Below are 8753 nucleotides of genomic sequence, written 5' to 3'. Positions count from 1 at the left end.
GAGGGAGGGAGGGAGCGAGGCTCGGACGGCGGCGGCGGCGGCGGCGGCGGCTCCCCGGCCCTTCCATGCGCCCACGGCGGACCCTCCCGCGCCCCCTCTCGCTCTGCCTCTGCCTCTGGCTGGCCGCGACTGCGGCGCGGGGAGCCGCGCAGTCAGGTAAGTTCGGGCTCCTTCGCCGCCTCACCTCCCCCTTCCCACCCCAGCCCTGCCGAGTTGAGGTGTGACCCCGACTCCTGATCCCCTCCGAGCGCCGGGCTGCGCCCCCTTCAGACTCCTGCGGGGACGCCCCCTTTCCTGAGCTCAGGAGGGGCGCGGAAGAGGAGCGCCCCTCGCGGGCGGTGTGTGTGGGGGGGGTGGGGGGGGGGGGTGGATGGAAGGAGGTCAAACTGGCTTCGCCCCCGCCTACGGGAGGCGTCTGGCCGCCTCGCTGACACCTTATCTCGTCCCCGGCGCGAACCTGAGCCCGAGGGAAGCGCTCGCCCGGCGCGGGCCCCCGGGGAGGGGCTTGGCGGGGCAGCCCGCAGGGGGCAGGGGAGGGACGCCGCGCAGGGGGCCTCCCGGAGCCCCCGCTCGGCGCAGGACCGCCCCGCCAAAGTGCCCGCTCGGACAACGGGCCGGGGCGCGTGGGAATGCGCGGGTCAGGCCCGCGCCTTCCGCCGGGCGTCCAGGAGGGGCGTGGGGCGCCGACGCGCCGGGAGGAAGCGCCGGGAGCGGCGGGAGGCGAGGAGGGGACACCGGGGGCGCACTGCCCCCCCCCCCCCCCCGTCGCCGCGTCGCCCGCGCCTCGGGCTCAGGCTCAGGCTCAGGCTCAGGCTCAGACTCCCGCGGGCCCCGCTGGTATCTAATAGGCCAAAACCGAACAAAACCCCGAGTATGCCAGGTACCAGTCTTGTTGTTTTTAAGGGGAAAAAAGCATCCGAGTCTGTTTTGTAAGTTTTACAGTGAACTGTTTTAAAGTGAACGAAAGTGTGAACGGAAGGTACCATTCCTGCATTCCTTGGTTTAGGACTATAATTGTGGTAATTCTGAGGTCTTAACACGATAATTTTTGAAGATCGTTTTCTTCAAATATTAGTGAGGGCTTTTTCTTTTACGTAAGGTTATTTATGAAAAGTAATGATCAGAGATTACAAATGTAGGTTTAGGTAAATGTGAAATTGCACGAACGTTGCTATTTGTGATGAGTATCTAACTTACTAATCATCAGAGCTTCTCAGTTCTTAATTTTTTTTTTTCTGGAATGATAGAACAAAAATTTTAGTTCCTCAGTTGAGATTAGAAAATTTTAGTTTGCTTTTGGTTTTGCCACCAGTAGACTAAACTGTCAACATTAGATATGGCTTACAATTAGGACTTATAAATTAGTTGAAAGCCGACTCTATTAAGCATACTTTATGTTCAGAGCCCTCTGGTCTGTTTCTTCATATTTCCATTTGTAACACTGGTGGCAAAATAGATTTTAAAAGTTGGTCTCGTCTATAACAAAAATCTTCAGGATTCAGGTAACTTATAAAATTGCCAATGTAGATTAATGGGAGCTTTTTAAATGTTTAATTTTATTAAATGTGCAGTTTATAAATACTAATTTAAGCAATGATATCAATTGCATGATTGAAAACAGTACTGATTAGTACTGTTTTTTTTTTTTTTAAGATCTTTTATGAATTCGTATTTTACGAGTACCTTTAATAGTACTTCTTGGGAAATACAACAGGTTCTAACAGCACTTTTTATTAGTGGTCTTCTAGAAAATACTGTGCTGCACGATAAAGAGTGGATTGTACTGCCAGGGAATATGGGTTTTTTTTTCTTTTTCCTTCAGTGATATGTTGACTTACCTAATACTTGTGGTAAAGCAGCCCTTGAAGACCCAAATCCACCGTACTGTGGCCCCTTTCCAGCAATTTTGAACACCAAATTTATATTTGGACCATTTAAACATTCATTCTTTTAATTTTGGTCCCTGCTGACATATAAGTCTAATTTCTGGTGACTTTTATTAGGGCCCTATGTGAACGTCTGGAATTTTTTTATATTAAAATAAGTAGCTCTCTGCCATGGAGAATTTTGTCACAGTGCCTAAACTGCCTGTCTGCCAAGGTTGCAAACGTACAACATAATTTAGATTTTGAATCAACTCACGGTTTTTTGGCTTTTAAAGGTGCTTGTTCTAATATCTTAGCTAAAGTGTTAACCCATTAGGTCAGAAATCTTTACTGTTTTGCTAAACCCAAGTAACAAGAATATGCAAAGAAGATCCCAACAATAGTTTCATAGGTTTTCCCTATTCAAATACGTTTATCTCTTTTAAGTTACAAATGAAATTTCAACCATTAAAGAGGAACTTTAGGAAATAATGCTTTTTGGTTCTGTTATCGGTTGCAATTCTTTGATTTTATCTCAGCTGTGTTACTTATTATAGCTGGGGATTCGGTTCAGATGTTTAGCTCTCTTCTCTGTAAAGTGATGAAGTTGGACATAGTCTCCGTGTCCCTTCTGACTCCAGGATCCTGGAATATTGTTTTTGTTTATAAAATGCTGCAGTTACCCAGACTACATTGATTCAAACTTCTGATTGTCAACTCTTACTTGTTGTGCATGTTAAACTGGTCTACCTGTAGTCAGAAATGATTGGTATGGATCCAGGTTTGGGAGCCTGAATCTGCCTCTGGAACATCTTGATATCTGGCATATGCACACAGTTGCACACACCTTGACAGAGTTCCATGATAGTAAGCTTCTGTTACTTTCTCTTTCCCTCTCTAATAGCAGAAGGTGCTGGTTATGTCCTGGCGTAAATGTCTCACTGCTCTTTGGGGACAGCTAAGCCCAGGCCCTAAGATGGTCTGGTATTCAGTTTTGGAATTTGTGTTTGGGTTAGGGATACCACTGTAGGGCACCCAAACTTTTCTGTAGTTGGAGGCCTGTGACTAGTTCTTTGGAGGCATTCCAGATGAAATGCCCTACATTCCTACAAAATGCCCTATTGATCATACTTGGACCTACCCATCTGGTTTACTCAGAATTAAATTGAGTTTGGATAGGAGGGCAATCAGATAGCTATTTCATTTACTACTTGTTAGTTAGCATCTGTGATTGCTGTACAAATTGCTCAAGGCTTTACTTTGAGTATTTCTGTATTTTCTCCTTCCTGGGCACAGTGAGATTTTCTTTTAAAATGCTCAACGTGATTCCTGATCCTTGTTCACATATTTTCTCTATAGCATACCAAAGTCATGTTTATGACTTTTAAGGAAATGCAAATAAAGAGAAAAGAAATTATAGAAAAGGTAGGTCAGTAATAAATCAACCAATTGACTTTATAGAGGATTTGGTTATTGCCTCATTTAAGCTTCTGTTGCAAATAACAGAAACGAACATGAACTAGTTTTAAGAAAACGAAAGAAAGAAATTTGATGGGAGCCAAATGCAGACAGACCTTATTAGGGACCAGGGACTGGAAAACCTGGAACTTTCCTGCTCTCTACTGTTTGCCTTTCTTTGCTTCACTGTTCTTTCTTTGCTGACCATTTTTTTTCCGCTTTCCTGTGTTCATGGTTGAATGTGACTGTTCAGCAGCCCCTGAGTATTTACGTGTCCCTTGGTTCCAAGCACAAGGAAAGACTGATACGTTGAGACTTGATCCTAAATTCCCGAGAGAAAGAACGCAGTAGACATAGCGTGGGTCACATTGTTGACACAGATTTCCCCTAAGGTCTCTTTTAATTTTAGAATTCTTTGTAGTAGAGACTGCAGACATTTACGTGGTTTGATTTTGCATTTTTACATTTTGTATTATGGGGTTATTAGTCCTTAAAAGGTATAATTTTCTCTTGATTGCACTGTGTGTGGAAAAGCCACCTTCACTGGGATCCTAGGATGTTAGAGCAGTTCATTCATACTGAGGCAGGAATGCTGAAGAGGAGCCTTTGGGGAGTAAATGGGGGGGGAGGGAGGGGGGATTAGCACTACATTCAGGAGTTACAACGCAGCTCAGGATCCACCTGACTTGAAAATCCTTTTTAATGACAACTGATCCATCCTACAATCATCTGCATATTTTTAGGAATTCACTGCATTAGAATGCTGAGCTCAAATAGCTCTTCAGGGTGAATTCATTGAAACTATTTACGTAATAATTAGTGACTTTCAAAATAGTAATAGTTGAGGGAGTTCCTTAGTTATTTTCCTGTTTCTCACATGTCTAGCATTTTCCATCTCTACTTTCCTTTAGACTGCTTCTGCTGTCTGGAATATTTTTCTCTTGGAACCTGTCCTTAAGGCTCCATCTCATGGTCTTTTGTGAAGCTTTCTTCTCCTCTTAGAATTGTCATTTCCTTGTGTTTTCAAGACATTTTGTACCCTGATTGGAGCATGATTTTACCGTCTTGCATTATCAAATCCATATGTATTCATCTTCTTCACTAGACTGTAAGTTCTATTAGACAAATGGATCATGTAGAAGACTTCGGATGGGCTGTTAGCATCCGTCATCCCAGGTATAATGATCCCAGCTTTTTCAAATGATCTGAAGCTTGTATGGCATCCTGCTTGTCACTGCCTTCTTCTTCAGACATTGGAGTTCAGCCACTGCTCTTCTTTCTCAGTCCTTGCTGTTTCTTAGATATTGTAGGCTTTTCCATGAACATTGTAATTTCCTGTGTGATAATCACATATATAGAATGATAGAGTGTTTTCCTGCAAACCGAGATAGATGGGGAAAGAGAATATAGCAAACTGATGTGGAAGGAATCCACTTGTGTTGAGCACCCAGTATTTACCAGGTCAGATAGAGAGGGTGGGCGTAGAAAATCATTGGAGACTATTTGAAGGGAAATAGTGTGAAGATAAAAGATTGAAGATTAGGTGTGGCCTAGAATGTGGAGGACTTTTTTTAAGTTTTATTTTATTTTTATTAAAACAAATTTTAAAAATGTTTTATTTATTTTTGAGACAGAGAGACAGAGCATGAGCAGGGGAGGGGCAGAAAGAGAGCAAGACACAGAATCCAAAGCAGGCTCCAGGCTCTGAGCTGTCAGCACAGAGCCTGATGCAGAGCCTGACGCGGGGCTCGAACTCACAAACTGTGAGATTATGACCTGAGCCGAAGTCGGACACTTAACTGACTGAGCCACCCAGGCGCCCCTACGTGGAGGGCTTTTAATCCTAGGCCAGAAAATTTGGACTGGGTTAGTAAGCTATGAGATAGAAGTCTTTTGTGTCCTCAAAATATTATAATCAAAGTTGGAGTATAAGATATATTATCTAATAATCCAAAGGATGAACTGAGTCAGGAAAGAAACCATTGGACTAATAAAGAAGGGTTATAAGATATATTTTTTTTAATGTTTACTTTTGAGAGTGCACAAGCAGGGGAGGGGCAGAGAGAGAGGGAGATATAGGATCTGAAGCAGGCTCTGTGCTGACAGCAGTGATCCCTATGTGGGGCTCGAACTGACAAATTGTGAAATCATGTTCTGAGCTGAAGTTGGATGCTCAACTGACTGAGCCATCCAGGTGCCCTGAGTTTTTCTTAGAGACTGAAGAGCTAGGTTAGTGACTGTGGGATTGGAGAAGTGTTGCTGATATAGATTGGACAGAAATAAACAATTAATTGGAGATGGTGAAAGAGAGGGATGAATAAAAGATGATGGAAAGACGTTAGGCCTGGGTGATTGCAAGAATGTGAACTCAGGAGGTTTGTGGGTGAGGATAAAAAATGAGTTTTATTTTAGATCTATTGCATTTGAGGTGCTGGTAGAATATTAATGTGGAGACAAGTAGCTGAATCAGAAATGGAAGGTTCGGGTCTGGAGATCAAACGTATGCGACACCTGGGTGGCTCAGTTCTGTTAAGCATCTGACTCTTGGTTTTGGCTCAGGTCATGGATTTCATGGTTCATGTGCTTGAGCCCCGCATCCCACTCTGCGCTGGTGGTGGGGAGCCTGTTTGGGATTCTCTCTTTCTCCCTCTGTCTCTGCCCCTCCCCTGCTGCTTCTCGCTTTCTCTCTAAAATAAACAAACTTAAAAAAAAAAAAGAATGAAGCAGTACAGTTTAAAAAAAATCATGAGTAAGGAAGATTAAAAATAAAGGGGAGAAGAAAACAAAACATTTTTGTTGACTGGAGTAAGAGGGAGGGGACAAGAAAAGCATCATCAAGAAGATGCAGTTTCATCTGGCTTTGAAAGATGCCCAGTTAGTATGTGGCATTTTGTCCATGAACTTTCCTTATTTAGGGGACATCACATTTACGCACTCCACAAATAGTACATGGGAAGCCTTGAACAAAGGATACTGCACCCAGAAAGACCTTCCCAAACTGCAAAATTGTTGCTCCTTCTTCCCTTTTTAACCTCTCCAGTGGCTTATGGTAAGATAAGGAACTAACTCCTTAAATGTCTTCCTCATCACCAAGCCCTGATTTGTCTGTACTCTAAGCTTCCCACAAGTGGTTCATTTGGCCTTGAACACACATTTTACACTGTCCCCTCCTCATTCCTCCCTTTACCTTCCCCAAGAACGTGAAGCCAATGTGATTGCCACCAGATGAAGTACTCTTTGGCTTTTTCTGGGTTGTTGTTCTCTGTGGGCACTTTTTATTGCCATGGTCAAGTTCTTATCCATAAAATAATTGTTGACAATTTCCTAAACTATAATAAAATAAAAAAGTATAATAAATCACATTCCTACCTCTTTCTTACAGAATGCCATGTTTTTCTTACCTTTTCAAATGTCACCTGCACGATTCTTGAACACTTGAGTTGGCCACCTGGGCCACCATACCCCGATCTCTGACATTTCGCCATGGTAGCCTGGAGTGGCATTGTTGCCTGGCATTTGTAAGAATGGGTTACCCAGCTGAGTGCTGACTTGGAAACCACGAGACAATTTCTTGATATCTGACTTTCTGAAGGAAAGCAGAGGGGATTTACTTCATTGAGAGGACTTCAGTTGCACAAACTGTAGAGGTTTGTAAGATATGAAGATGACTGCAAGTGAAATAGAGTAATAATGCTGGTATAGGACATGTGTTCTCAGGGCCTGGCTTCCTGACCAACGGTATAACCTGATTCTGTTTCTAAAAATAGTACACTGTTCATTACATTTGTCTAAAATGACATATTTATGTTCAGTCTAGAGTATTAAGAATAATTTCTACTTTGATTTAAAAAAAGGAACCATCTCATATGGTAGTATTTGTGTTTTTATGGCTTTTGACTGAGAAAATGCCTACTAGCAAAAAGCCACTATTGAGGTTTTAAATGAGTTTTTTTTTAATATAAAAAAAAGCATTCTCATGTTTGGAAAGTACACATGTATAGGAATTACGGTATATAGAGTCTACGGACAGCTTGATTTCTTGCTTTGTGGATACTCTCAGAGAGCTTCTGGACTCAGCTTTCAGTGACTCATTGTCACCTCACTTTAGAATGGGGTGGAGAATCTGACCATGGTTGAAATTTTGGAATGACAAGAACCCTTCTCAACATGCTCCTGTAACAGCAGTTGACTATTTTATGCCAGACAATGTACTTTATGCTAAGACTGGGCTGTGAAGCAGTCTCAGGGATTAGTATATGAATACGTTTTATAATTATATTTTCAGGTATATGAGCATCATTCTTAGGGCTGTCCTCCTGTTTTTAGGATGAAATTTAATAGGTGATTTGCATACAAATACATCCCTACAGCAGTCTCTGTTATGGCATAACTGTCTTCTATTACAGTAAATTACATGATGAATCTTTATGGTTTTTTAGGTCAGTTTATTTTGTTTAAAGTGGAAAAAACCTGCAAACAAAACCAACCACTCCCTCAGTACATATGTTAAATTTAAGACAACACTGAAGATAAGCCTATGCTGCATGTTAGAGTCTTTAAAAAAATATCAGGACAGCTTTTGTGTAAATCAGAGAGCCGTGACTTTTATTTATTTATTTATTTGCTGTGTATTTATTTATTTAATTTCTCTTAATTTATATCGAGTTTGATTGTTAGAGAATCTGGGTGTGGTTGGGGTTGGGAGAGATCTACAGTGACTATTAGAGGTGGATATGTTATTTTAGATTAGTGTGTATAAGGAAAGAAAGGCAGAGCCATATCTCCCTGTACACAGTCCAGAAGATTAGATAGGACAGCAATTGAGGGACCGAAGGTCCCTGGGAGCCCTGGCCTCACAGTAACTGAGAATGAAAAAGTGCAGACACTACCATCTTTCCTATCTATATGCCCTCTAGTTAGGTCACTGTAGAGAGCCAGGATGAGCATAGTTGAGGTGGGGATGTTTACCAACTTGCAGAGCCAGTTGAAAAACTGCATACTCATTAATATATTTGCATCCTTGTGCATATGTTCATGTTGCAAAGGAATCAGTGTAGTGTGATAAAAAGAACATTGGATAACAAATTGGAAGACTGGGTTTTCCTAGTCCTTTTCTTGTCTAAGACACGTAAGCTCTCTGTGCCTCAGTCTTCACATCTGCAAAATGAATTGGTTGGACTGAATAATACCTAATATATAAGATTCTGTAGTGTATGGATTCTGTAGTGAGTGTATGGGTTGTCTAAAAGTCTGCAAGTATCTTTCATAATTTTTAATGGAAATGACATAATTAATTATATGTAATTATGTCTTTTCTTGTTATGTTTGGTTCAAGTTGTCTGTTTTGTGGAACTAAGTATAAATATTGTTCTGTGACTAAGATCTTCTGTTTGAACTTTGTAGCCTAATGTGCTCAGTAATTTGAGCCAT

General features: G+C 42.0%; 1 protein-coding gene across 2 annotated transcripts in view; it reads left to right on the top strand.

Moving 5' to 3' along the window:
- The first annotated feature begins 13 nt into the window (after positions 1–13).
- Positions 14–8753, top strand: part of MSRB3 (methionine sulfoxide reductase B3) — a 175217-nt gene continuing 166477 nt past the window's right edge. Inside the window, exon 1 of one of the 2 annotated variants that reach the window (XM_040491498.1) lies at positions 14–156. The gene's annotated coding sequence lies outside the window, so the exon portion shown is untranslated. Of the gene's footprint in view, positions 157–779; positions 881–8753 lie in introns of those variants that run through there. The other variant, XM_040491499.1, reaches the window with a different exon arrangement.

The sequence above is a fragment of the Herpailurus yagouaroundi genome, unplaced genomic scaffold (genome assembly GCF_014898765.1).
Source record: "Herpailurus yagouaroundi ecotype Mexico unplaced genomic scaffold, PumYag 182, whole genome shotgun sequence".
Lineage (NCBI taxonomy): Eukaryota > Metazoa > Chordata > Mammalia > Carnivora > Felidae > Herpailurus > Herpailurus yagouaroundi.
This window is presented reverse-complemented; position numbering and strand designations above follow the sequence as displayed.